At 39.6% G+C, this 27,001-nt stretch overlaps 1 protein-coding gene across 4 annotated transcripts in view; it reads right to left on the bottom strand.

Moving 5' to 3' along the window:
• LOC144690336 (guanine nucleotide-binding protein G(I)/G(S)/G(T) subunit beta-1) overlaps positions 1–27,001 on the bottom strand; it is a 76,853-nt gene that overhangs the window by 32,384 nt on the left and 17,468 nt on the right. Inside the window, exon 1 of one of the 4 annotated variants that reach the window (XM_078557695.1) lies at positions 25,041–25,207. The exons of 2 other annotated variants lie outside the window; for them this stretch is intronic. The gene's annotated coding sequence lies outside the window, so the exon portion shown is untranslated. Of the gene's footprint in view, positions 1–25,040; positions 25,208–27,001 lie in introns of those variants that run through there. One more of the 4 variants, XM_078557697.1, reaches the window with a different exon arrangement.

The following is a 27,001-nucleotide window of genomic DNA, read 5'->3' as shown; positions in this document are numbered from 1 at the left end:
GTGTCTCTGCTGTAGTCACTTATGAGTTGCTGTTCTTTGCATTCATTCCAACTATATACTCTGACTAGCTCCAACTGGATTAGTCAACTTCCTTACACACAATGGCTGATTTGGAACGTGATGACATGATGTACAATGAGCAATTGGGAATGGGGAGAAAATTTCGAAGCAAGGCAATAAGAAAAAAAAATTGAACAGGAGGGGGATACATACTGAGACAAATAACAAATCAGATAAAATGTTACCCTTCATTGAAATTCACAATTTATGACTAAATCTCAAGAAGTGAACAATTATTACTTAGTGAGCAGATACAAATCAAACTTTCAGCCAATTGGATCAAGGAGTGAAAATCCTTTTAACAGAACAGACATAGGGCACCATTCAGCCCATCTGCTGACCCACACTAATCATGCTCACTATGTGAAACCAGTAAAATGTCACAAAGGATAGGGCAGATTTTGATACTTTTCATAGTGACTACTAAGGAAAGAATTGCAAGATCCACCACCATCCCCCACCCCCAAGTATACATTATAAGCAAAATGTTGTTGGACTCTCAGTCTTTTAAAGGGTGGAGTTTAAGGGCACACATTTAGTGAAAGGAAAATGTATTTGTCTGATGAAACAAAGTCAACATTTCCAATACAATCTTAAATTCTCCCTTTAAAAACATTTGCCTGAATGAAACTGAAAATTTAAATTTGAACCAGTTGCCTTCTATTGACCTTCAACTTCAAGTTCAGTGACACAATATCACAAAAATAAGAGTAAAACACTGCAGATATAGGAAACCTCTGATGGGAGATCAACGATCTGAAATGTTAATTTTGTTTCTCTCTCCACAGATGCTCTGACCTGAGTATTCCCAGCATTTTGTTTTTATTTCATAATACCACTCGCCAGTTATTGAGCTGATTACCACTTCTGGTGTATGCATTGGGAGGAAAAGTGGGAAATGGTGGTTAGAAATGTAGATCCAGACATAAGAGTACAGAAGAACGAACTGATCAGGATGTTCTGTTCTTCCATAGAAATCCGGTTTCTATTTAATTCGCAGAACAGCACATCAGATACATATTATGGTAATACTATGGCAATCATTTTCCAATTCAACTTCACAATATTATCTAATCAGCACATTATTCATTCACTGATGCTATTACTAAACAGCATATATTTATGAAAGCCACAACAGTTCAGTGTTCATTAGGTCCAAGTAGGTATGAATATCAATTTTGTCATGAAGCGCATTTGCAGTTTATCATAAATTTTAGCTTTAAATGTTTTTCACGGGAGTTGAAGTCAGGTTCAAATAGTGATTTGAGTGTGTATTTTGAGTATATTATCAATTCTCCGAAGTGCCCCACATAATGGTTTTTCCTTTATTTAGGAAACTTTACGCCTACTGTTGAGTAGAGATATAAATTATAAGCTGCTGACACCTGGGTGTTTTTTGTCCCATTCATTCCTGAAGCACAGGGCTTGTGCAACTAGTGATAAATTTGGTGGAAACCAACACCATGGCCAACACAGGGAGATTCACTTTTTAACCAGATCTTCCTGCACCAATCCAGCAGATCTACATTAAGGTTTCTGCAGACAATACAAATGCATGCTTTGGAAACAAGCAATGCCAACATCCCACCACCCAATATGAACTAGCTCAACTTATACTACACTAGCAACCCTGGCTAAGGCCTCCAGGTTTGACTTGAAGCTATTCCCTACGTGTGCTCAAGATGCAAAAGCAGCAAAATGGGTGTTAAGTACCTAGATGGACTCATGGGTAACTAAATAAATCAATTATAAAATAAGAACAAAAGCTGGAAATATTGCTGGAAAAAAAACTTTTCTAAGCTTTTCGTCTTGCACTCATCAGGACACTCGCAAGAATACCAAAATAAAGGGGAAAAAAATAATTTATACTGTTATGTAAAGAGAGTGATGATTGGTTGGCAAGTGGCGTTGCCATGGAGAATGCACCATTGATGGCAACTGACAGTTAACTGCCAAGCATTGTTTGAAATTTAAACCAGGCAGCTTGGCTTTGCTTGATCAAGGCATTGCCCTGAGGAATGAGTCAGCGAATGGTTGTCACTTATTTTGTTTAGCTGAAACAGGCACAATGTATGTAAATGTTCTGTCTGTAAAGAACACACAGGGCCTTTGTATTAATATATGTAGCTTCCTGTACATGCAAATACGCCATGTTGAGAGCCTGACTGAATCCTAAATTGGTTGTCGGTGTAATTCTTAGCACATCGAGGATTATCTAGCAAATGTTGTCCAATTGTGGAATCACATCTAATGTTGGACACTGTTTTGAATTTTGCAAGCACGGGCTGGTTGGGTACGGGTCTGTACCCTGCCTGTTGTGAATAGCAGCTGGGACATGCTGTTTGATAAGATCCGCCAGTCTTTGGGGTATACAGCCTACATACCTAGCATCACACAGGCACTGAAATTCATATTCCGTATTACCCATTTGTGTGATGGGCTGGATGTCTTTTTGGCTTGACAGCAGCATCCTGTTAGTGGCGAATGCCACTCTTGTTGCTACTACAAAGTATCAGCATGAAACAGTTAGCTTCATCTATTGCTCAAATTTTTGAGATACCTTGCCCTTCCAGGGTGATCTGAGATAGGCTGGGCACTTTTCAGGGCCGAAAGTGACAGCCTTAGGCCCGTTCATGAGTTTGCATGAAATACAGCGTGAAATGATCGGACTAGGGCAGCCATTATCCCGCAGGATGCCTTTGATGCCCCTATTTCAGCACCAAGCTTGCATGGTGAGCAAATGGTTCCAGCCCTATTTACAAGGCTGCCAATAAGACCAATCTTACAGTGAGTGAAATTGTAAGAATTCCAAAGTGTATACCAACCAGTGAAGGTAGGCTTGCAGTAGATTGTGGTAGTGAATCCCCTGGCAGATTTCTCAACTACTATTGTCAAGGAAGGGAGTTCATTTGACTGCATTTCATAGGTGAATTTGAGCGCAGGATGGAGCCCATTAAGGCTGAAATCGTTACAGGCAGCTGCGGATTTAAACATAGAAAACATATCCGAAATATGCAAAGTGTAGGTGGTTAAGTGCCATTCTATCAAAGACACGTTTCTCATGGAACCCAACAAAGATGTTTGCGAGAGCTGGGCCTAGAGGGGATCCCATGGCAACACCATTTATTTGGGCATACATGGTGTCATTAAAACTGAACTCAACTGCAGGAGATGCTGAGTTCATAAGCTCAATGATTAGTGATTCATGCAATGGTGGTAGGTCTAGATCACCATGATAGTGCTGCAGTGCAAATGTCTAAGGCTTAAGTGGAACATTGGTGCATAGGCTAACAATGTCAAATGAGCACATGGACACAGCATTGCTATCAATATGCAAGTCCTGTCTGGCCTTCGCAAATGTGAACAAGTCCTTCACCATGAACGTGGAAAACTTGAGGCAAAACTGTTTGTAACAATTTGCCCAACCATTTTGTCAATTCATGTTGTACAGAACTGGTCATAGATAAGATGGGGCATAGAGGGGCATCGCTTTATGTGTCAGCCCATACATATGCTGGAAATACTCAACAGGTCAGGCAGCATCCGAGGAGAGAGAGGGTGAGGGTGAGAGAGAGACAGTGAGTTAACGTTGCAGGTTGATGACCTTTCATCAGAAGTCTATTCTGTTCTGATAGTGTTGATGAAAGGTCATCATTCTGAAATGTTAACTGTTTATCTCCACAGATACAGTCTGGCCAGCTGAGTTTCTCCAGCTTTTTTTGTTCTTATTTCAAATTTGCAGAATTTTGCCTTTGTATAAGTAAATCAATTAGCTATTTCTGAATTGTCTTCTGGGCTTAAGATACACCTGAAGAGTCCACCACTTAGACCATTTCAAATTCTAATGCACCTAACAGTTTCAACTAATGCATACCACAAAATAGTCTATAGGCACCCATGAGTGCTCCCCCCAACAAGGTAAACTTAAAAGGAACTGGAAGTTTAAATATCAAAGTATCTTTGTCTGTTCAAGTCATTGTTAATAATCTCTCACTGATAGAGTAAGCCCTGTTGGAAATTGAGACAAGAAGGTTTAGGTTCAGACATCGGTGGCCATCCCTTGATTTGAGGATCACATCTACTCAGAGTTGCAAGTTTCTGCCATGGGTCTTCATGTGACTGAATAGGTTGATTCTTGACCTGCAGATCTTTGGGCACATGGAGCAGGATGCCCCATAAGATAGTAGGATCAGGAGTGCAGTTTTGCTTCCTTTTCTTTTCTGCTGCCAATCTGTCTCTCAGCCATCAATATCAATGGTGCCGTGCAGCAAGGAGAGCTTTAAAGGGTCTCAGAGTTTTCTTTGTCCTCCCCTGGAATGTTGGCCATTTGAGTGTTCAGAAAAACAGGGCCTGGCGGCGGAGATTGTTTTTAGTCATCCAGACACACAACCCAGTCCATCAAGGTTGATTTTGCAGCGGTTTTGACGGAATGCTTGTGGGGTTACCTTCAAAGAGGGCACTAGCGTTTGTTCAACGGTCTTCCCATTGATTCCAGGGGATGTGGAGGAGGCATTACTGATGGAATTTCTCCAGTGCTAAGTGTCGCTGGTACAGAGTCCAGGTCACACTGCAGCATGTCTGTGTGGTGATGGCAATGGCTCTGTACACTAGGAATTTTCATTGCCTTGTGGGGAGTCTTTGTTGTCAAACACTCGCTGCAGTAATTTGTAGAAGGCTGAACTGGCACAGCTGAACAATGTTGGATCCCCTCGTCAATGGTGGTCTTTCGAGAGAGATAGCTGCCAAGGCATGGGAAGTGCTCAGCATATTTCGTACTCCTATGGGAAGTAGAATATTTGAGTGACCAGATATGAGTTGATACAAGTCTTGTTTTGGCAAAAGGGCAGGCCAAATTTCTGGTACGCAGAATTGGAGAGATAAAGAGTGGCTTGAAAATCTGGTGCAGAGTGGGCAAGGAACTGCAGTCATTTGCAAACTGTAGACCATGTATATCCAAGGTGGTCAGAGTTTTCTGTCTAGACATGCTTAATACTGACACCACAGGGCAGTTGATCAAAAAACATTGAGATATGGTCCCTATTCAAATTGCTGACAGAGATTAACATGAGCACTAGAAATGAAGAACTGCTAACATCCATGGAACCACACCTAGCACGTGTCACTTCCAAAGAATAAACTTCCATTTGTATTGTGCCTTAGATGCTCTTAACACTCAAAGCCTAAGCCAATTAAGTTCTTCTGCAGCACGGACATTGCTGCAGTAATCTGTTTTGGTGGTATTGGTTGAAATAGTGCCACGGGAGTGTTTATGTCCACCTGAGCAGGCAGACTGTGCCTCAGTTTGATGTCTCAAGACAGAAAGGAGAAATTTGAGAGTGTGTGCAGGTAAAAGTGAGTGCCATGATTTATTAATTTTGCGTATGGATCCTAATCAACTGTTGAAAATATTACACTTAAACAATGTGCCAGTTTACATATTATGGGATTTCTTAATACATCATCTTTCATTGTTCTCGTTGAAGTTACCAGCAACAATCCTACAACTCTAGTACATATCGCAATACCCTCTCTTGATACCTCCAGATGTGAATTGTATAATGGAAACCCTAACTAGATTTGCAGTTAAAGTGAACACAGAATATGAAAATTTCACTCTTTGACAACAAAGACAACACTGGATTCTTGATCAGCAAGTGTTCAATCACTGTAAGCAGTGTAATATAAGAAGCCCCACATTCCACCACTCGCAAACTGAGAAGGTCTCACATCTTAATACAAAAGCAAAATACTGCAGCTTCTGGAAATCTGAAATAAAAACAAGCGCTGGGAAATCTCAGGTCAGGCAGAATCCGTGGAGAGAGAAGCGAGTTGACGGTTCAGATGAAAGGACTTCAATCTGAAACATTAGCTTTCAAAGGCACACACAGATAAATACTTAAAAGTTTACTTAAGTTACCAAGCAGATATCAGCTAGAGGTCTAAATACAACATGCACAAAATACATTTTGACTTTATATTTTGCGTGATAATTGAGAACAACAGGATAGAGAAGAAGAAAAACAGCTACACAGAGCTGGCAGCGAGAGAAGAGGCTTTCATTCAGGTTGTGCTTTCACATTCCTGACATTGACAAATAGGTTACAATAGTGCCTGAATAAAAGGATCCATAAACCAGGAAACAGCAATTTTAAAGCATGCTTAAGTCAGGACTCAGCACAAATAAGGTATTATGGCATTGTTGCACCAAAAGGGAAGAGATGATGTGCTTCAAAAATAAATATTTTAAATTTAATTACAACATGAATGCAAATTGATTGAAATTCACATGGCAAGTTAAAATTAAATACAAATTACACGTTGTAAAGAGTTTGCACCAAAATTCCAGCAGAGACCTAGAAAGTCAGTTTTTTAAAAAACTATTCATTCATGGGATGTTTTGTTGCCTAGCCTCAACTGGGGTTTGAGAAGGCAGTGGTTAGCAATCTTCGTGAACCCCTGTAGTCCATGAAGTGTAGATACATCCACTGAGCCATTAGGGATTTCCAGATTTTTGACCCAGCAGTGAAAGAATGATGATATAATTCCCAAGCCAGGTTGGTGGGTGGCTTGGAAGGGAATGCATCTGTTGCCCACGTTCTTCTAAAGTGGTAGAGGCTGTGGGTTTGGAAGGTGCTGTCGAATGAGGCGTGGTGAGTTGCTGCAGTGCTTGTAGATGGCATACACTGCTGTCACTGGGCACCAGTGGCGGACGGAGTGAATGTTTAAGGTGACGGATGGGCTGCTGATCAAGCGGGTTGCTTTGTCTGATGTTGTTCAGCTTCTTGAGTATTGCTGGACCCTGCACTCAACTTGCAGCAGAATTTCCAGCCTCTGACCTTCTTTTGTAGCCACAGTAATTATATGGCTGGACATTTAAATTTCTGTTCACTGGTAACCCTCTAGGGTGTTGACGATGGGGGAGTCAGTGATGGCAATGCTGTTAAATGTCAAGAGGTTACTAAGTCAGCCTCCCTTAAAATTCAAACATTCAAATTTATCAATTGAAGTACTCCAATATAACAATGATATTTAAAATCCTAAGAAATGCTACTGTGGCGACACCAACAACTAATAAAACTCAATCCAGTGACTTAGAAACAAAAATGCTGGAGACATTCAGGTCAAGCAGCATCTGTGGAGGGAAGCAGAGTTAATATTTTACATCAAGATGATCTTTCATCAGAACGCCCAGTGACTTCTTGAAATCAATGATGTGATAAAATTTAATACTGTACTGTTCTATAGAAATTTTTGAATACACAATCTTTTTGATCTGTCCCAATGTCTGCCACCTCACTACAAAAACGTACTATTACATGTCCAATTGAACATGAGGTAAACATACTGGGAGCAGATGGTCAAGTTTCAGTGAAGCATTACTGAAAACAGAGTCTAGAAATAGCTTGGATGCAGTCAGAGCCCAACCATTACAAAAATACTAGATTGTTGAATTTCCAGTTTGGCTCCATAATTCCCCACCGCCCGCAAAAAAATGGTCCTACTTTACACATCCTATCTGATTTACTTCAGTTTTGATTTAATACTAATTTTTCTCACCGAATTGGAGAATCAATGCAGATCCACATCTAGGACCTAGGGCAAAGATTTAGGGCAAGAGATACAGGTGAATGTGAAGGAGAACTTTTTTTGTTTTAAACAGTGAGTGATAATGGTGTGGAACTCATTTTGCGCCAGAGTGGAAGGAGCAGAGACAGTGATTTCAAAAGGAAATTGGATGAGCATTTGAAGGAAATAAGCCTGCAGGGCTACAGGGATTGAGCAGGGCACAGGATAGACTTTGGGGAGCTGGCATGGACCCAATGGGCTGAACGGCCTCCTTCTGTGCCGCAAATAAAATAATTATGCTTTCATGGCAAAAGATTGTTGTCTTCTATTTTTCATCTGATCCCAATTTGAGCTGTCAGTTATAGGAACCTCTGATCAAAACACTCAGCAGAAACGGCACCAAGATGTCTGGATTTTGTGAATTGATAGCAAGCTGAAGCGGTCCCTTCAAACTATGCATACTGTAAAGGTTTTTGCGGCAGCTTGCTTCTGTCTCTTAAAATCAACTGCCTTGAAATAAGCATTCCTCCTTCCAACCATTATATTGCTGCTGCCCTGACTACTTTAAACAAATAGCTACAAATACAGCAGTGACAGACGCACACACTCACTCCCCAGGTGATAAAAAAATTCAACTATTTAAATAAATCTGGAATAAGAAGTTAGTTATCAGTGATGGTGACCATGAAACTACTCGATTGTTGTAAAAACCAATCCAGTTCATTAATGTCCTTTAGGGAAGAAAATCTATTGTCAACTAGTCTGGCTTTATGTAACTCCAGACACACAATGCGGTTGACTGTTAACAGTCCTTTGAAATGGCCTAGAAAGCCACTCAGTTGTGTGGAAGAAGGCAGCTGACCACCATCTTATCAAGGGCAATAGGGATGGGCAATAAAAACTGGCCTTCCTAGTAACTGCCATGGCCTGTGAGTGGAATGAGTTAAAAAGCTGTACCAGAACAGCTTCTTCCAACCTATAGATTACAGTACTACACTCCTAACCTCAGCATTGAAACTCTTTTTCCCTTTTTCTGCTGCCTCTAGTTCAAGTTTTTCATTTCCATTGCTTGCTCAAATTCAAGCTTCTTCATTTGTAACTGAAGTCTCACTACCTCCAGCTGTGACTCACGAGTGTCAGGTATCAATCACTTCCAACTTCAAATGCTGTGCTATCACTTCAACTGTGTCTGCTTTCTTTGCCCCTACAGGTAACCTCAACTGCAACTTATCCACTAACTCTTAACTTACCCTTAGATGCTTTTTGTAACCCAGATATATCTTCTACTTCCAAAAGAAGTTTTAATCATGGATACAGCCATTTTTGCAGTCTCACCACTTTAAAAATCCCTCACACCAACTCCTGAATTCAAAATGCTTCTCATAATCGTAACCTTAAAATTCACCAATTCCAAACCAAACGAGGAATTTCAAATATACCGGACAAGCCCCCAATTTGTTATGATTCGGCAGATTAAGTGTGCCATGTGGACCAAATCCACGAAGGAAATTTGATTGTGCTATCACAACGATTTTGCAATTTGTATTTATTTGAAAAGCATGTACTGAATTCCAAAGTAACAAGTCCACCAAGGCTTTTAGTTTAGTCTTTTAAAAAATCTAAGATACTTATTAACAAAAGAAAAAAATTCAAGCACATACATAGGACTATAAATTACTCCTGTAACTCCTAAAATTCCTAATTAACCTGACTCCCAGTTACACCTTTAAGACAGCAGTCCAAAAGTGCATTTTAGATTTTAAACAGATCCAGCAAATGAACACACTACCCTAGACAGTGGAATTCCAAATGACTTTCTCCAGCTTCAGTAGGTTGCAGGCTTATGCACAAATGGCGGAGGCTTCATTAAGGCTATTACACATACTGTTGTTAGATCTCCTGACACAAAGCCACATTCTCTTTTAAATATGTTTCTCTCTTTTTAATATGTAAATTCTATTGTTTCATATGTCTATAAAACCGTATCTCCCTCATTACAAAAATTTTCATGTTGTCACTATATATTGCCAGTAACCCTTGGGAAAAACAAACATATCTCTTAGCCTTGCTTGTCTAGCTATTTGTAAACAGACATCCCTTTGAAATCCAAACCTCCCTTCATTTATCTAAAAATGCAAATCCCCTTCACACCTTACGTGCTCAGCCAGCATCCATGTTTACTAATTAGCATGTCAAGCACCTAGCTTCTTTTTGATGAGTCAAAGCCTACAGTCTACTTGACTCCAAATGTAATTAGATCACACAGACAGACCTAACTATACTTACCCTCATAAACCTACTTTACAATAAACCAGAAAGATATGAAAATTATTATACTTCCATGGCAAGAATTACTGCCGCTGTTTCTATTTGTGAACTGCAGAAGTGAACTCAGCCTGAGCAGCTAGTCTGTCTTTAGCAAAATCTATTCAGCAATATCTTTAGTAATTTTTCCATTGCTTGACTATAAGTATTTGAAAAATCCATATACCTTCATTTAGTTTGTATAAAATCAACGTGTACTCCCTAATCTTAATTGCAAATGACCACTGCTAAAGAGTGCTGAACAGCGCAGTCTTAGATGCAATGATCCTTTCCAAAAAACAGCTTAACAAAATTCAGTTTCATGCAGGAAAATGGCCAATTCAAAGAGGTACAGGAGATCTGCAGAGACCCATAGAACTGCAGCAGGTCGTGGATCATTATCTTCTGAAAGGATTATGGATGGGGGAGGTGGAAAAGAGCCGGAGAAACGTAATTCTCCATTCTTCACATATCCATCAGTTGCCCAAATTGACATGTTTCAGGAAGGTCTAGTTAGAAACAGGAGAAGCCAACTGTACAATGTTCTGTGATAGAAACAAATGCTTTCGCTGAAATTGGGTCCAAATTCACTTTTGTTATGACAACAGCAGAAATTATGAATAGAATACTTTATTTACACAGCTCTTTATTCTGCCTATGTCCCTTGAAGTGCTTTATTCCATTAATTACTTTGCAATGACTTGTACAGCCAGGTTAACTGCACAAAAGTTTGTGTAAATAGTGAGCATGGAATGAGAGAAGACAAGCTAGACCATCAAATTGATTTTCTTTTCATAAAATACTGTAGATGTTATGCAAATTCTTTTAGTTACATATGCTCTAGCAATACCTACATATGCTAGATTCCGGAGATTTTTAAAATATTCATTCATGGGATGAGCGTGTCGCTGGCTGGGCCAGCATTTATTGCCTTTCCCTAATTGAGAGTGAAACACATTGCTGTGGGTCATGGAGTCACATGTGGGCCAGATTTCCAAGTGGGTTTTTACGACAATCAAACTTTTAATTCCAGGTTTTTATTGAATTCAAATTCCACCATCTGCCATGGTGGGATTTGAACCCGGCTCCGCATTATCCCGAGTCTCTGGATTGCCAGTTCAGTGGCAATACCACTATGCCACCACCTCCCCCATGAGTAATTGACTACATCTGGAACATGTCCAATCTTCAAAGACTAAAAAATATATGTAGCACAATTACAATCTTTACGTTTCATAGTTCTGTGCAACTTACATAAATTTTGAAAGGATTCAAAGTCTCACAATTATGGAGCTGAACAATTTCTACTGCCACCTGCCTTACCCCTTCTAATGCATAAATTGGTGTCAGAATGGTTACTAGGAAAGAAGTGATCTTCCACAATCATTTTGCTTATCTGAATAATAAAAGAAATGCTCTTCAACAAACTTCATTCTACAGGAAGGAGGAATGTACACAAACTGCAACTCCTCAAGCTTCCAAGCTGCTAGGTAGCAAGACTGCAAAGGAGATGTCGCCTTGAGTTTTCACAATTTTTGTTCAGCCACCAGCTTAATCTTGGCATATTCAAATGATATAGCACAAAGATTTCAGAACTGTAAGCACAGATGAGCTGTTCCCATGCCCACTTTACACTGGAATTTCTGGATCAGGTTTAAAAGTCCATTTGATTGAGGCAGTCTTCACCCACAGAAGTATTGAGTTTCCTCTGATTGCAGCTATTCTGAGGTTGATCAGTGTCCAGATTCTCAGTTGCACAGAACCCACGAATTCAGCATTACTCATCTGACCTGCAGTGATCAGGCAGTCAATTGAAGCCTGGCTCAGGCCTGTTTCTCCAGCTGCTGCTGCAGCAGATGTACACCAGACCTGCGATCAGTCAATTGGAACCATACGCATTCCTGCTCTGTTGCAGTATGGACGAATATTCTACCAATAAAAGTCCAAGTTCACCTAAAAATGCAATTGGAATGGGCTACAGGAGAGCGAGTGGGACCCTTGGAAACTTATCCTTAATAAGTTACCTTCAGTTGTTCGGGGAATAAGATTGAAGAAAATCATACAGTATACTTCTATGTGCTATCATGGAAGGACAAACTTTTGTGCATTTAACCTGTCATTGAAAAGTAATTAGTGGAATAAATCCCTTTAAGTGCTTTAGGCACACTAAAGAGCTGTGTAAATAAGGTATTCTATTCATTCTTAATTTCTGCTAGTTAATTGTGAGGCTGTGTAATAAATGTTCTGCTGCAGAGTGTCACTGCACTAGTATTCCAGAGACACAGGGCAGTTCTCTGGGGGCCTGGGTTCGAATCCCACCACGGCAGATGGTGAAATTTGAACTCGATAAAAATCTGGAATTAAAAGTCTGATGATGGCCATGAAACCATTGTCGATTGCCATAAAAACCCAACTGGTTCACTAATGTCCTATAGGAAGGAGATTTGCTGCTCTTACCTGGTCTGGCCTACATGTGACCCCAGACCCACAGCAATGTGGTTGACTCTTAAATGCCCTCTCAACAAGGGCAATTTGAGGTTGGCAATAAATGCTGGCCTAGCCAGCGACTCCCACATGAATGAATAAAGTACTGAAACATGCATATCCTGGTCACATTCCTGCTGCTTGGAAAGGTGAGGGCTAAATGCTAAAGACACAACAGGCCTGAAATAAACGAGTTCGCACTTACAGACTCGTCCATAGTAGCGATACCCAGAGGATGCAATACTAACCACTTTGCTGACCATGAGTCTGGCACAGCTACTATTCCTCTTTATGTGAAACCTATCAGGGAAGAGGGGTTGTGTGATTGCTCTGGCGAATCTTACCCTGATATCTCAGTGTATTTTCTTCAAAAGCAGAACCAATAAATAAATATCCACTGCAAATTTAGAAACTGACGGCAACTAACGATTCCCCAAAATCTGTTCTAGAATTTTACGTTATGATCCGTAGAAAGGCAGGAGTCATCTAACCGTCAATGGACCATCTTATACTTTTTTGCTTCCAGCAAGGATATGGTAAATTTGAGCTTTTATGGTGAGTACAAAGTAACCATTTTTGAACCAAAGTTTATGCCCAAAAGCTAAGACAGCTTTTGACTTTTGCCACTGGATATGTACATATGGAGGAATCAATCTGAAAAGCCAGATAGTTACAATGATGAGAGTTGTGTTATGTGCTAAGTAGATAAAGCTACATCCATAGACTATACAGGCTTTACCAAATTTAAGTGCAACCTGATTTGCACATTACATCTACCAGTAGTTTTCAACCCAACAGTCAGCTTAGCAAGTTCTCCACTAAGTCACACCACAGAGCTGACTATCAGCTCTCTATAAAAATGAACTTCAACGCATTTCAAAGAGTAAAAGGATATAGAAGCTAATCCACCTTCAATTATGGTGTTTTTGGCAAGTGCTTTAGAACTATATTATAGGCACAGTATCTTTTATACATAAAACAATTCTATTGGTACACAATTTAAAGAGCACAATTACAATTGCAATTTTAGATTAACATATAAAGATGGTTATATTCCATGAAGTTACAGCAGAAGCTCAATGATCCACCACAATTGCAGGATCCCCATAGCTAATTGGCAAATAATGAGCAAGACGCTGATTGCCTCTCTGTGCGCACACTCCATTCCAATGTACCCCGCAGCATTCAATTACTTCTGTCAGCAAGTATCAGCTGGCACTACAGTGCTGATTACTCCCACTCCCAGACATGCAGCCAGGCTCCGTAATTATTCTAATTTGTAGGCACTACCTGAGTCTGCTTTTGGCAGGATCACTGCAGATCAAGGGCATAGTGTCTTCAGTGCTACGGTGATTGTGATGAAGAAAGCACTTTGATCAAGCTCTCAGGTGTGGCAGGTCCAGCAGTTAAGAGTTGTATGCGGCTCCTTGGAAAAACTTGGAGGCAGCAGAGCAGCTGACTGATCACCTGGTGCAGCACCACTCAAAACAAAAATGGCAGCTCAAATGGGGAAAAAATTGCTGGAAGCTGCAACTTCCACTGGTTACCCATTGTTAACTAATCATTCTTATGAATATTTGAGGATGCAAACAATCTGCACATAGATAACTGATGTTCCACTTATTAAAAAGTATGACTTGCTTCTCATTAGGGTCAATTAGATTTTCTTTCCTATACATTACAATAAACCAATGCACTTAGTTTCTTAATTCAAAATGTACATTATGGCACAAATTTCACAGCCATTTGGTACACAGCAAGATCCCACAAACAGGAATTAGACAAATTACATGTTAATCTGATTATCTGATGCTGGTTGCACTCAATGTTGGCCAGAGTACCAAAAAACTCAGCTCTTCTTCAAATAATGCTTTGAAGCCTTGAAAATTCACCTGAACTAGCAGCTGAAGGCTTGGCTTAATGCCTTATCCAAAGGACTGTACCTCCTCCTAACTGGCACATGCTCAGCACTGCATTGGATTGTCAACCTAGAATTATGAAGTTCAATGTCGTAATTTCAAACTCAGACACATACTACCAACTAAGCCAAGCCGACAATAGGTCATCATAATTCTACACAGATACCCTGCAGAGAAGATTATGAGGAGATTTGATAAGGGTATCCAAATTTATAAAGGGTTTTGGTAAGAGTAAATAAGGAGAAACTGTTTCCTTTGGGAGAAGGGCTGGTAACCATAAAACAGGTTTAAGGTGATTTACAAAAGAACCAAAGGTTTTTTTTAAAGAAACAAAAGTGAGTTGTGATCAGGAACGTGCTGTCCTAATGGGTGGATGAAGCAGATTCAATGATAGAAGGTTGAGTGTGGGTAAAAACAAAAGGTTTTGAATTTTTTTTTATGATAAGGAATAATGTACACCATTGTGCAAAGTGACTGCAGAGTGAGGGGCCAGAAAACTACAGTATTTTTCATGATCTGTAGTGAAATGTAAATGCTTCTAGGCCACTTCAAATGGATGGAACTATTAGACTTCAAGTGGGTAGACACATTTTCCCCTTTACCTGCAATTAGTCAAGACTGTGGACCAATGCATTTGTATGAAATCAAAGTGACCTCAGCATTTCAGTCTTTAATACAGGATGGAGCAAATACTAACACCAGAACATGATTGGATTATGCCCTTGCTGGATTATGCCCATGTGAAGCAAAGCAAAGGATTATGGCGAGAGGGAGGTCCAAAAAACATTTCAATGGGCAAAATTCCATAATCAGAAAAGTCAAAATTCTGGCAAAAAGTGGAAAGTTTTCATTCCTGGCACATAACATTCAAAACAGAATTGGATAAACACTTGGAGAAAAAAGTTATGGGGTGTAGGGAGAAAGCAGGGGAATGAACTGATTAGACAGCTCTTCAACAGGGACAACAGGCTGAGTGGGCATTTTCTATATTGTGTCCTATAATTAGTAAACAGAAACTCCTCTGAATTGCTGAACATTTCTGGAAGAAATAGTTTTGATTTAAAATTGTAATTTTAATTTTCCTATCTGCCCCAGTCAGTACCCATGGAACCATAAGGTCAGTTGGTTGTGGGTTCAAGTCCCACTTCATAGACTTGAGGGAAAAATCCAGGCCAACACTTCAGCACTGCACCGAGAGACTATTGCAACAGTTGGAAGTACCGCATTTCAGATAAGACATGAACGAGATCCCTCCTGCCCCCTCAGAGGGTGTAACCGATTCTATGGTACCATTTTGAAGAGCAAGGTAGTTTGCTCTCAACCAACTTCAGTAAAAAAGACTGCCTAGTCATTATTTCATTACTGGCTGCAGGAGCTTGCTGTGCATATAATGTGTTTGTTACCTCCATTTCAACAGTGACTATATTTCAAAGTACTTAAATGGTTGTAAAGCACTTTGGAATGTCCTGTGGTCATGAAAGATCTTATGCAACTGTAAGTCTGTCTGCCTTTGTTCTGTAAACCAACATTAGTTATTCCTGTCCTAAAGGTGATAAGGGGACAATTTGAAAACTTTAAATACTTGCTGGTTGTGTGCATGGAGGTCTTTTGCACAGTGGTAGCGTCCCTACCTCTGGAACAGAAGCTTCAAGTTCATGTCCCACTCCAGGACTTGATCGCTACGGGTGAGCTCATAACGTGACCAAACAGGTTAATTACCAGCCTATGAATCCTTCCAGTACACCTGATGACATGCATTAAGAGGAGAGTTTCCTGGTCAGCCATACTACACAAGGCAATGGCAAAACACTGCAATACATTGTCAAACAATCATGAACCAATCCAATAGAAGTCCGTGGTCACCAACACCCGCTGAGGGCATGGTACCTGAAAGAGGTGGTTTGTGCATATTGTATTCACAGGTACAAGTCAGATAAGGTTAGGTTATGTTTGTGTCACTAATTCAAAATTGTGCATTTGAGCCAAAACTTATTTTTTTTAAGGAAAAGATAGACAAGCATCATGAAAGGGTCACACAATGCCACAGCACTGTTTAATGATGTTATAGCATCAGCCAAAATCCTCAAATTCCTTAAATAGCACTATTATAGGGGCAGGGCAGGAAGCCCCTATAGTAGTACAGGCAATGAGACTTGCCAGCATTGCCCACATTCCAAGACCAAATTAAAAGACACTGCACAAGTTCAAAAGGAATTCGTAAACAATTGGATGAAACAATTTCATTAGAATATGACAGAGTAAGAATTAAGCAATCTTTCTCAATGTCAGTCCTCCCAGGCACTGGATTGTGAAGAGACTGGAGTTTGATAGACAGCAATGGGATAAAATAAAGAGGATCTAAGAAATGCCACGTCAGGGGTTAGGAAGCTGACCTAAATATTCTAAATTTCTCTTCGCTATAAGGAGAGATCTACCCGCTGCTCAGTTCAAATTTGTGCTCCTTTAATATTCTAACACGTCTCCCTTGAGTCATGATTTTACGGAAAGAATCGCTTTCTGTAGAAATTGGACAGGTATGATTGCAAGGACCAAGTCCGTGAACCATACATTAAGAGGCAATCTTAAAAGACTCCCACAATAATTAATGATAATGTTTACTCATTTAACATGCCATTGATCTTATTTCCAATTTAAGCAGCCCCTCAGCTTTTTTCAATATATAGGCTTATGTTACTCAAAAAGAGATAATGTGACATTTAAAGGCTTCCTTTCTATGAAAAGGGCTCCAATGTTAATCTCAAAACAGATTACAGGCCTGTATGAAGTACAATGCACATCACCGAATTTAAAAAGAATATTGTTGTTATTTGGCGAGGCTATTAAGAAAGTGATCACTTATTACTAAATCTGAATTTGGCAAACAGCAAAAAATAAATAAAAAATGTGAGGTTGTGTTCAGCAAGTGGCATAAAATAAGAACCAAGGATCAATGAGTCAAAACTAGGACAGAGGGTCGCAAAAGATTTTCCATGTGATACAATTAAAATGGCATTAATAATTCCACTGAGTAATAAATATAAACTGCATATAAAGCAAATATTTAACAGGCAAATGTGCAATACCAATTCATTTGAACAAAGCAGTTCCAATGAGTGCAGGTGGCATTCATTTAATACCATTTTTTCCGTAAGTAAAATCAAGTTGTATGGATAATAATGAAATGGTGAGGCAGAACTTCAGACATGAGGGAAAGCATTAACCATACTTCAGGAGGTATCCCTGTTGCATTATAATGCTGAAGAAAACCTTTTATATTCTGTCTAATACTTCAAGGTGGCTCAAAGCACTTCACAACCCATGAATTACATCTACTCATTTTTTGCACTCAATGTAGCAGCCAAACTACACACAGCATTGTCCCGAACAGAAAATGAGATGATCGATCAGTTTTGGTGATGTTGGTTCAGGGAGAAATGCTGGTCAGGGTACCAAGAGAATCCCATGCTTCTCCAAAAGAACACCATGGAACCATTAACATAGAAAAAGCCCCAAAGTGACATACAGCAGTGTAGAGGACAAACATGGAACCTGTACCATAGGGAGAAATAGTGCTTTTCATGTTTTCAGGATGTCCTAAAGTGCTTAAAAGCCGAGTATTTTTGAAGAGTAATCACTTTTGTAATTGTAGGAAATGAGGAGATATTAGGAAGGGGGACCAAGGTGAAAGAGGTAAGTTTTACGGAGAGATTTAAAAGAAGAGTGCGGGGACAGCAGAGAAGTTCGGTAGAAAATTCCAAACCATTGGGCTAAGGTGGTTGAAGGCACAGCCCCCAATGGTGGGGTAGAGATGGGGGTGCAAAAGAGGGTAAGAGGTGTAGAAAGTTTGTAGCAGGTGGTTGCTGCATTGGGCAAGGTTACAGAGATAGTGAGGGGGTGGATACAGGATGATAATTTTAAAGTTGAAATGTTCAGTATCAGGATCAATGTAGGACAGCAAGCACAGGTGTGATGGTGAGTGGGAGTTGGCAGCAGAAATTTGGACGAGCTGAGTAGGGTGGAAGATGAAAAGCTAGGCAGCAAAGCATGCAGGTGGCAAAGTCTGTGAGGGTCTTGATGGGCTGAGGTAGCAGTAAATATTAGAGGTGGCAGCAGACAATCCTTTGAGACCGAGAGCTTAGCTCAGGATCGAAAACAATGGTGGTGTTGAGGGCAGTTGGGCTCAATCCAAGTCAGTGGCATGGGGGAGATAGAACTGGTTATAAGGGTATGGCATTTATTGGGGTTGGGGTTAGGGGGGGAAGAACAGGTGAAGAGAAACTACAGAAGATCAGGAGTTAATGGGATAAAGTGATAAACCTTTTAAGAATGTTGAATATTTAATTTAGTTACACACTGACCTGATCAAGATATTAGATCCATGAAGCAGGAATATTTAATCAAAAAGTGGTTCTAATTTTGACAATTTATTTCATAAACTTGAAACTTGAACGATATTGCTTCATAAATTTCCTGTTTTCCCCAAAGGAAAGTCTTAATTCGTCAAGTTTCCTGTTAGCTTGAATTCCAGATAACAACAATTTTGGCTACCCATACCCTGTTGAAGACACGATGATCATTTTTAGTTGACCAGAATTGTGACAATTCGCCAGATGGATCTGACGACATTTGCAGCAGTCCATCCCTCTACCAATACAAGCCATGTTATTTGGTGGTTATTTACTGCAGCTAAGCAGTAACAGATTAATAAATTTATTCATATAACCCCTCTATAATGCTCTTTTGGGTTCCATTTTACAGTTTTCGCTTATTTTACTTGAGCTAATTAATGTGATCCAACGGAAGTTCCACATTCAAAACAAGATTAATATATAATCAAAATAGAATTTACTGAAAGCTCATGAAATTTAGGAATTCATTCCATCAAGCTGACTAAAATTTTCAGAGTCAATTCTGGGAGCAGAAAGAATTGAAGATTCTGATGCAGAAGCGCGAGAGAGCTTAAAGAAACAGATACTCCTTGTGCTTTTTTTTTACCCAATATTAATTTATTCTATGTACACAGTCAATTAATTTTCTTTCTTAAATTAAGTCTTTAACCCATCAGGTCATTGGAAAATGAGTTACTGACCAATGATTTTCTTAAAATATTGCTAAAAATTTAAAGAAAATTCTAGACTCTCCTTAAATAGACAGAATGACAGCAACCACTTTTATTGCCATGTATAAATATTGGGATGGTTTAAAAATACAAATAGTGTCTCAAATCCAGCTATCCAAAAACCAGCAATGCCCAAAAAACTTTTTTAAAGCTGCCATCACCTGACTTTCCCTCCTCACTGACACTTTGATCTAACTGGCTGGGAAGCTCTTTGGAGCAGCTCCCACTCTACCACCAACACTTCACTGAAGTGCAGCGGGAACCCCATTTACATAAACAGAGCTACTGCCACACTTCCGGTAAAGTAACACTGAAGGATCTGAAGCAGCTCCAAAATATTTCCTGGCTTATCTTGCAGCATTCTGTATTTCTTTCTAAACTGCCTTTGTAAGCCTTACTTGAAAAACACACCCTCAACACTCCACATACCTGATCCAGTCCGAACAGCTTGATCTGTAATCCAGCACGAACTCAGTCCCGAGGTTGCCAGCTTTGAGACACTCCATGTAATTTTGATGTTTACAGTACAGGCATGATGGGCTGAAGGGCGACCTTCTATGGTACATCATTCCACAATTCCATGTATATGTTCTAGTAAATAAACACCACCTATTTGCACCTTATGTCACCCATGCTCGCTTTCATCAGCCAGAACGATGGCATGGTTGGACTGCGCACTTCCCTATGGTTGCAATCAACACTGTTTTAACACTATTTTATGAGGTAAAATTCTTACTTCAGTAGTAACCATAACAAAACTGCTACCAATCCAAGAAAGATAAATTTGAATGAAGATGCAAGTTATGATTCAAGTTCAGATGCCTTTGCAGCCCAATTTTTTTCACCCACAGGCTGTTCTGTATCTTTTATTTCTAAACTTGGCAAATTACTTTCTGAAATAAGAAAATTATTGTAATTTTTATGTCAAAGATCCCAAAGTTTCAGTAAGGAGCAATGTCCATATAATTGTAATTTCTTTTGTTGCTGGAACTGACATTTCAGTGTACAAGAATTCATGGTGTCATCCTGTATAAACAAAGGCCCTTTTTAAGACAACACACTGTGAATGTTGCTGTTTACTCAACATCTGTACGGAGTTGCCATCTGCAAAAATACATCACTGGTTAACATTTTAACTCTGAGCTTTCCAATATCGAACCATCTTCAAATTCAATATTCATCAGCTTTAACAGAAAAGGCTTTTTTTATAAATAAGACTTGGGATTGCATTACATTTAAAATAAGACTGATATCACCCTCTTTTGTGATCAAAGGTTGAACCATGGTGTCAATGCATAGCAGGAATTCTAACAATCAATCTGAAAATGACTTGCATCAATAGCAATGGCAAGCATAGCAGATTTATAGATTCCATCTCTGGTTCTATTACACAATGCTGAGATATGAAATGTTGACACACTCATTGGTATGGCAATGGTCAATTGACCCAGTAGATCAGCGAGGTGTGGTGAACATTGTATTGATGGTGTAATTATTGGAGTGCGATTTGACATCACAATTACTTACTGGGGATTTTTTTGGCTTGAGGTGAAGTCTAAAATACATCCTTTCAAATTTGGGTTGATGCGGAAAAATGGCTCAGCTGCTTCTGCTCATTTTGGTCAGTATATCCCTCATTTTCTGACATGGGTTTCTTGTGACACAGTTCAATGTGTTGCTCAAATTCAGCTTTCACGGGACCATAGAATTGTCAGATGGCCAAAAGATTGTTGAAGCCAGAGGTACGCAAGTATTTGAGTCAAAGAGGCAAGTCAAGGAAGGCCTGGCTCAACGAAGTCTGCATGTCAGATAGTCATTTGGTGACATGACAATTTTGTAGGGCTATGCAGAAAGTACAGTGGGGGTGAAACTAATTGAATAGCTTTTCCAAAGAGCTTTTCCAGGCACAATTCAGCAAATGGTCTCCTTTACTTTATGATTCAATGAAGAAGCAGGGTTGGACACCATTATGCATGTGAAATCAGAATCCTTGATTATGGGTTAAAGTATTGAAGGGTGAAGGGGGGCCAAGAATGAAACACTGGATGCAAAGATAACCATGTGGACAAAAAAGAATTTTTTTTGTGAGGCAATGTCTGCTGTGTGAAAGGTAGAAGTGGGCCCAAGAGAGAGATCTGTATGTGCATTATGGAGAAGAAACATTTGAGGAAAAAGGAGCACTTTTAAAAAATTCACTGATGGGATGTGGGCATTACTGGCTAGGCCAGCATTTATTGCCCATCCCTAAATGCCCTCGAGAAGGTGGTGGTGAGCTGCCTTTTGAACCACATGTTCATGTGGTGTAGGTACATCCATAGTGCTATTATAGAGGGAGTGCCAGGATTTAAACACAGTGACAATGAAGGGACGGCAATATACTGCCAAGTCAGGATGCTGTGTGGCTTAGAGGGGAACTTGCAGGTGGTTGTGTTTCCATGTGTTTGCTGCCCTTGTCCTTCTAGATGGCAGCGGTCGTGGGTTTGGAAGGTGCTAAGAAGCCTTGGTGAGTTCCTGCAGTGCATCTTGCAGATGGTACACATTGCTGCCACTGTATGTTGGTGGTGGAGGGAGTGAATGTTTGTGGATGGGGTGCCAATCAAACAGGCTGCTTTGTCTTGGATGGTGTCCAGCTTCTATTATTGTTGAAGCTGCACTCATCCAGGCAAGTGGAGAGTATTCCATCACACTCCTGACTTGTGCCTTGTAGATGGTGGTCAGGCTTTGGAGAGAGTCAGGAGGCAAGCTACGCACCGCAGGATTCCTAGTCTCTCACTTGATCTTGTAGCCGGTGTTCATATGGCTAGTCCAGTTCAGTTTCTGGTCAATGGTAACCCCCAGGATGTTGATAGTAGGGAATTCAGCGATGGTAATGCCACTGAATGTCAAGGGATGGTGGTTAGATTCTCTCTTGTTGGGGATAGTCATTACCTGGCACTTGTGTGGCACGAATGTTACTTACCACTTGTAAGCCCAAGCCTAGATATTGTCCAGGTCTTGCTGCATTTGGACATGGACTGTTTCAGTATCTGAGGAGTCGCAAATGGCGCTGAGCATTGTGCAATCATCAGTAAACAGTCCCTCTTCTGATCTTATGATGGAGGGAAGGTCATTGATGAAGCAGCTGAAGATGGTTGGGCCTAGGACATTACCCTGAGGAACTCCTGCAGTGATGTCCTGGAACTGAGACGATGTCATCAACTCCTTGATGCCATACGTAGTAAAATGCTGCCTTGATGTCAAGGGCAGTCACTCTCATCTCACCTCTGGAGTTCAGCTCTTTTATCCATGTTTGAACCAAGGTTGTAATGAGGTCAGGAGTGCTGAGCAATCCTGGTGGAACCCAAACTGAGCATCAGGGAGCTCATCACTGCTTTACTCCACTTGATTTGTGGAAAAGTCATGATGAGGCTGGGCAGTGAGCTATGAACACAGTCATCCAAGATGCTATGATAACTGACCAATGCAGTTTCAGCATTTCCGCCCAAGGCTGGGAGATCTCTCAGTGTGCTTTTACTTATTCAGATAGCCCAAACTTTTAATGAAGATGTCACAGAATTTACATTTTCATGCCATATCATTCATCTGGAGGTGCCACAGAATTAGTGGTCCTGGTTATTTGAATATACAAATACAATAGTTCACAAATAATTATCCAAAAAAAGCATTTTCAAAACTTTGATGCCATGACCAATAGACATGATTTAAAAAGCTGGATAGTAACATTCCAGCACATTGAAAAAAAGTATTGCTCAATAAAATGTTCTTGCACAATAGCACTGAAATGTTGTACAGCAATTGTTTTCATAATTAAACTAGTGTGACAAAACACTAAAGCACTCTATGGTTGGTTTAAAAATTCTTCCATTTTCTTCATTCCCTGTCATTTCTTCCCCAAAAGAGCTTGTTCTGCCCAAAGTCCCCAATGGTTGCGCAAACTAATTTCGTTCTTAAATTCTATATAGATGGGCAGGGCTACGATGTCTCTGCACCCAGAAAACAGAACATCTTTTGCTTTTAACAGCAGTATTAACATTGGCAGGTCCCATTCTGGAGATACCAGCATACCTTGTGAAGTCAGAGTGCCACTGATGACAGCACAGCAAGTAAAGCATCACTCTCCTCCAAAAACTCTCTAAAGGTGGAATATTTGACTTAGGAATAGGTTAACAATAGTCACTGCAGAATAGCCACTATTCTGAAAAGGGCTTTGCATCATTTTTAAACCAGTATATTGTAAGACTTTGAACCATGGTCAAATAGTATACCGTGGCTTGCATATTAGTGGCCAATGAGCAAAGCTCTCAGAACTCTGGATCCTGTTGGAATGTATTCAACATTTGGGGCTCTCAAGAAAACTAACCTGACTGTAACTTCGGCTAAAGATAGTCCTAACATCAAGAAATTGATATGAAGCATAAAGCTGAAATGTTCAAAATGATTACATTTTCACTTTAATTACTATACATTTAATATGTAAAGAAATGAAAGGAAGCTACAAGGTTTTGATTTTTTTGTACTCAAGTTAAACCAGTGCAAATAGAATCACATTTTTCTACTTTTGGAACATAGATCCTCATTCATTTCACTTAGAGATACTGTAAAGTAGAACTGACTCTATTCTGCAACATATGTTTTAATGAGCTTTGTACTTAAAGCAAGTCTGTCACTGTCAAGGAATGGAATGTTGCTTTCTAACAGCAAGCTACAATACTGAGTACTTTCTTTGCCTTCTTCCCCATTCCAAAGCACAACATTCCAACTGCACTGTGATTTTTTTGAGTTCCCACTCTGGGTGAAATTGATCAATTTAGTTATTTAATTGTGAGCAGTTCTCTGGGTTGCCCCATGTCAAGTGTAAATTCAGACTATCCAAGCTTACTTCACTTCAGTCTCCTCACAGAAAAAAGGTGATTTTCTGCACCAAAAACCTGGAATACATACATTAAATAAAGTATGGTCAGACGTAAAAGAGCCTTCATTTAAACTGGGCATTTTGAAAGCAAGAACATGAAAGAACAACTGGGTCAAGATCAGAAGGTACCCCCCCACCCTTAAACAGTATAAATTTCATCACATTTCTACTTCTCTTCAGCTCTGAAGAGGGGCCATACAGACCCAAAACACTAACTCTTTCTCTTTCCACAAATGCTGTCAGGCCTGCTGAGTTTTTCCAGCATTTTCTTTTTTTATTACAAAATGCATTTATGGACTTACCTTTAATGAGTTAATCTGCACAATACTACATTTCAACAATGAAAGTTGTCCATTTTACACAAGTACAATGCTTGCCTTCATTAATTCAATAAAGAAGGGAATCTCAAGAATTATAAATTGAAGTAAACTGTGCTCAGCTGAGGAATAAACTGCTGCAAAATACATTTTTTGCTACGTTAAGAAATGAAATTTATCAGATTATATTCCGTTTAAAAAGCCCTAGGCTAGACAAATGGGCATGAAACTCATCAGAATCTACCTTAAAATAATCAGCAGTATATTTTTAAATCTGGAGACTGGTATGGAAGAGTTGAATAAACTCACAATCCAACAAATGTAAGTAACGATATTAGCAGAAGAATACCCAGCCTTACTTTATGTTGATTCACGTTTACAAAATGTTCTCCAAGTCTGGTTTATTCCACCATCAGGATTATTCCTAGTTTGGCACAATCCTCAAATACCTTGATCGTGTTAATACTCCAATCCCTTTATTCCACACTGGCCTTCTCACAATGATTAGCTTATGCTCGCCCTGTTCAATCTTATTTTATTATAGCATTGCAGGGGGTGGGGTTTGGCCAGCCCACTTCATACCGAGATGTTTCTTGCATTATTTCCCAATCCCCCGTCTTCAACAAGAAATCAAGTGCCTCAATTACAGAGCTCACCCACCAGGCTAGATGAAATTAATGTTTAAGAATATGCCCCAGATTTCACTGGAGTAGGACAACTTGTAGAGTTCCCTGTTTTCCCCTCAACCTTCAAGTTTGATTATTTTTTTACGCTGCAAGTTGCTGGAGGCATAAACTGATAACACAGCAAGAATAAGAGAGCATCTCGTACTTAGAGATTTAAGGATTACAAAACAGAGAAATGACAAAAGAGGAAATGGGCTGAATTAGAGTCAGAAAGAGAAAAACTAGATTAAGAAAAACAAAACAAGAGAATTTTTTTTCTTTTTCTGTTAAGTCTTTGACAACAATTTATTACCTGCAGAAATGAGACCCTGCAGTTTGAACTGCTCCTTTTTTGGGCTGGAGAGGTTGAGTCACATTGCATGAACATAGATCTCTATATGTTAATTAACAAACATCACTTTCCGCAGTGAGTTTAATTGGCGACTAATGTGTAAACGCTGCAGCTTCATAAAACTCACAGGTGGTTGGAGGGTGAGCTGCCTACAGAGCGAACCAAATCGCTCAACAAATTCTGTTGATTTTAAATTTACTGGGTATCTTTTCCTTGCCACAAGGTGATGGATGATTTGCACATGACTAATGCATTACTTTGACAGTAAATTTGGGTCACTGAGAATTTGATAGTTTAAAGTTACTTGTCCTCAATGAGGAGCCTAGTTAAGTGATGAAAGAAACCTCATTATATATAACAATAAGACAGGGAAATTAAATCTAACATATCCCCCTGCAGAACTTTCACTTAAAATTGGGACACACATTCAAATACACCTAGCCATACTCCTGAACAAATTTAAAACCACATTGCTCTCAGTACAGTACACTTTCTGTAATTTACCTTTAAGAATTGGGGATTTAAAAAAATGCAGACCATATTTCTAAGAACTCACTTTTACAGGAAATGTTCAATAAAATGAATGGCTGAGGGTGTCAATTTAAAATTTCTGCACCGGGGTTGCAAGGTTCAGCTATTATTTCCGACAAATACTAGCTATATCGATTGGGTACTGGTACATTCAAGCATCTGTGTAGACACAAGTTTATTATTTGGACCCAAGCAAAATTAACCTAACCACCATTTGAAGAGTTATGCAACTAGACAATCAAATTATTTGTACATGATCAGGCGACTTGTTAATACCAGTACCTGAATTAATATTAATTCCATTTAGAAGAATCAGGAAGTCTTGAGTATGGTCTATCAAGATCTAGTGATGTCTTAGCCCTGCATAAAAAGAGCACTTAGTGAACCCAAAGTCCTCGGATACTAACGCGTTCTGAACTAGTTCAGCAGTTTTCACTGCTGTCAACGCAAAGCTTATTTACATAGTAATTCTCAAGAACCACACAAATACTTTCAACATTTCTATTGTGCAATGATCACTTAGGGCAAGAAACAAAAAGCTAAATATATCAGAAAATTCTGGAATGCAAGTCAGCAATTGAAAATAAATTAATAGCCCCAGACTACATATTTCTAGAATTTCAGTTTTTCAATCTGTGTTCATGTTTTTAACTATAAATCAGATCAGAATTGATCAGACATCATATATGCAGTGGGATCCAAATGCACTTCTGTTCCAGTAAATGTATTTTAGAAGGCAGAGTGCTGCTTTTCCTTTGTGTGGTTTCAAGGA

The sequence above is a fragment of the Cetorhinus maximus genome, chromosome 15 (genome assembly GCF_964194155.1).
Source record: "Cetorhinus maximus chromosome 15, sCetMax3.hap1.1, whole genome shotgun sequence".
Taxonomy (NCBI): Eukaryota; Metazoa; Chordata; class Chondrichthyes; order Lamniformes; family Cetorhinidae; genus Cetorhinus; species Cetorhinus maximus.
The sequence above is the reverse complement of the archived record's forward strand: the minus strand, read 5'-3'. Positions and strand labels throughout refer to the sequence as shown.